This window comes from Propithecus coquereli, unplaced genomic scaffold, assembly GCF_000956105.1.
Source record: "Propithecus coquereli isolate 6110/MARCELLA unplaced genomic scaffold, Pcoq_1.0 Scaffold47, whole genome shotgun sequence".
Classification (NCBI taxonomy): domain Eukaryota; kingdom Metazoa; phylum Chordata; class Mammalia; order Primates; family Indriidae; genus Propithecus; species Propithecus coquereli.
Genome location: NW_012150507.1, coordinates 5,555,203 through 5,558,795, shown reverse-complemented (window position 1 = coordinate 5,558,795; position 3,593 = coordinate 5,555,203).

Sequence of the window (3,593 nt, the reverse complement as noted above, 5' to 3'; positions counted from 1 at the left end):
AGGGGCAAGAGCAGTGAGTTGTAAAGGCCTGGAGAGGTCTGTGGAGCCCTGGAGTCAGGGCTTCCCTTGGGCCGGTGGTAACAGGGGCTGCTGGGTAAAGGGGGGTGGGCTCTGCCATTCTGCTGCCGAAAGAGGAGCTGCCACTCTCTCCACCTGCTTTGGGTTTGTGGAATAAAGCCCCTCTCCTAGTGGCCTTCTAGGTTGTTGGCACCTAATGGAGGAGAACCTAAGAACTAGAGCAGAAGTAGCAGGTTTGCTTTTCTGGGCTCCTGGGAAATAGTGTGCCTTGCTGGAGGTGCATCTTTTCGAAGCTGAGAAAAGTTGACCAGAGTCAAGCTTTTAAAGGTTGGAAAGCAGAAATGAACTTTGGTTTTATAGTGCAATTTTAAAGCTGATTACACACATACACACATGCATACACACACACACACACACACACACACACGCAAGCAAATAAACAAACTAGGGTTAGCCCTGAATCTAGTTTAGGAACCTAATGATAGCTGTTCCAGGAGAGGTGGGCAAAACATCTCCTAATTCATTGGGCAGACTTTGTACCCAGCAATTCTATTAATTAAGTGCCCCAGTGGCTAGCCTTATTTTTCTGTGTAAATGGTGCAGAAGTTCTTATTTGAAAAATTCTTACTTTACACAATATAATGTTAATCTGTTTGAATCTTCTGTGTGAGAAGCTTTGTGAGAAGCTTTAAGGCTCTTATTTTGTTCATGTAATTTATGCTAAGGGAACAGGGAAATAACAGGTACTGGTTATTAACAACACGTCCTGATTAAGAAAATAGCAGCATATCCATGTGGTAAACATTATTCTGCCTTTCAAATAATGACTAGGGAAACCATTAGTTTGAACCATAGGAAATAGCTATTTTTTAAAGTTAAACAGTCTAATGGTAGTAATTTCCTATGGATCAACATGCTATGTGTTAACATGGGACAATACCAATGATAGTAAGTAAACCAGCTGTAATCACAGAGGACATTCACATAATAGGCTTTGTAAAATATGCTTATGAAAAACGTCTGGAACAAAGTACACCAAAATACTAACAGTGATTATGTGGGGCTAATAATATCATGAATGTTTTTTTTTTACCTTTTCTATTTTAAAAAATGTCAATAATGTTGCTATTTTTAGTGAAAAAATATTTTAAAATAACATGGGACAATGGTCATGCATTTTAATCTTATTCTATAGGATCTGGCCTTTGCTTGTAGAGGTGAATATTATAATAGAACATAACATTGAATGTGCTTGCCTGCTTTCTTTTCCATCCCTACCTAATTTTGGTTTTGGACTTGATAGTCATTTTCACCTCCCTGAATGAACCTTGAAAATGAGAGGGGCTGAGAATTACTTACAGGTCACAGTGAGCTGCTGTTGACTCCTAGTTTTCTTTGATCAAAGCCCCTGCACAGATTTGTAGCTCTTCGATTAGAGCCATGTAGCATCTTGCATGAGGTAGCACTTCATTTCCTCCTACAATTTCTTCATGGGATTCTCGCAAAATTGAAAGAGTGATCCAGAGTGAAATCCAATCTTATCAAGTCATGCTTTGCCCCGAGAGAGTCTGGCTGTAATGAATAGATTCAGCAGGAGTCCATGCACACGCACTCTGCAAGGGAGCAGTCCAGATGGTGCAGGTCTCGGCGCTTTCTTCTGTAGCGTTCTCGTTGGTAGTCACGTTCCCCGCAACACTTATATGCTAGATAGTGTTTTCTCATGATAAGTTTAGTACTCAGTTTTTGGTAAGTTTTATTATAAGTAAACATTCCTATTATGTTAGACTTTTAAATTATTTTTTTCTGCTACATGTCTAAATTAATTTCTCCTCTCTCTCTCTCTCTCAAAATTGTTAGGTTAGAAAATACTTCTCTTTTTGAACAACACTTCTCAAACTTTCATGTCATAATAATAACCTGGATGCTTACTTGAAATGCAGATTCCCTAGGCTCATTCCCAGAGAATCTGGTTCAGAACCAGGAAACCTGTGTTTGAAATAAGCACTTCAGGTGATTCTGATGCATGTGGTCCCCAGAGAAGTTGTGGGATTTATAAGGTTGTGACCAAGCCTAGGAAAGCAGTGATTTATCCTGTTTTTGCCCCTTTGTGCAGGTATTACTAGCAGAGGGTGAGTCATTTGTTAAGGGGTATGGATAGACAGGAGGACAAAGCGATCAAAGGGTAGGGGGCTGGAGTGGAGGTGGGTAGGTCAGGACTGCAGCATCCTTGGCAGGACACTCACGACTTGGCTGTGGTCCCCAAACTTAAACTTTTTGCTCCTCAGTTTACCTGGGGACTAATTCTCTACCCTCTGATTCAGAGGACAAGATATTTAGAGCCTCCTTGGACTGTTGTAGATGAAAAAATTCCTTATTAATAAAACATGTACTGTGTAAGTTAAGGCACTCTTGCCTCTTAACACCTGAAAAAGAAAAAGTGTCCTTTGGGCAATCAGTCTATAAACCCATTGTCTTGGTTTTATGAGCCCCCCATTAGTCCAGCTCCCTGAGCTATCTGGATCTGCACCGAATACAATGGTCCACCTTATAAATACTTAAGCTTTTACTTATTTTCATAATTTTTCCTTTTTTGTTATTATTTATGCAGAAAGTGAGGCAAGACAGGTCTGCTAAAAAAGGGATGAGGCTATAAAATATATGTTGCAGCTAAAGAACAAATATTGATGCATATCCCCAATAGGGAAAGACGAATAGCAAATTCATTACCCGCCCTTCCACTTCCACTTCTGATTCCAGGCTGACATCATGACAGGATCTCTTTCCTAAGCAATTTATATATTCCTTTAATTTTCATGCCGTTATTCCATAACTATTCTTGAGTAACTACTGTTAAAATGGATGCAAAGATAATGAAACACTATTCTTGCCATCGAAGAGCTTTAGCAGTAGAAGGCTATCGAGAGCAAAGCTGTGGACAGATACACAAACGATGACAATGGTCAGTGGTGTGCTAAGTGCCTTGTGAGGGTACAATGAGGAGCTGTAGGAGTTCAGAGACAGGAGAAAATGCTGGTGGCAGGGAGGTTGTGCAGTCTTCATGAAAAAGGCATTTTTTTTTCCTAAAGGAGATTAGAAGGTGTGTAAGATTTCAACAGGCGGGGCTAGAGCAGATTTCAAGCTTAGGTATGACATAAGTAAAAGGGAACATGGTCGGGGATTATGAGAATGAAACAGGTAACTCACAGAGTAATATTAAATTGAGTTTAATGATTCATCATGTTTAAATGCTTTCGAAGTCCAGATTTGACCTTATCTTAGAGCCAGTCCTTAAATTTTAACTGTCAGCGAAGTGACATTTACAAAGCTCCAATTTGACCTGCGATTATTCTTTAATTGTTTAGGTTAAGTTCATTCTAGCTTCTACAATTTTTCATGATCTCTCTGGATAATAGCATCTTGAACTTAAGCAGCACTTCTCTTCCCTAAGCATTCAAAGCACCTTTAACATAGTATCTATCTCCTTCTTATCCCTGGGAGGTGGGAAGTGTCAGGCAATTTCTTAAAGCTCTTGAAAAAGATTAAAGACTAACCATGGCACAGTCAGGGCAGAGTGA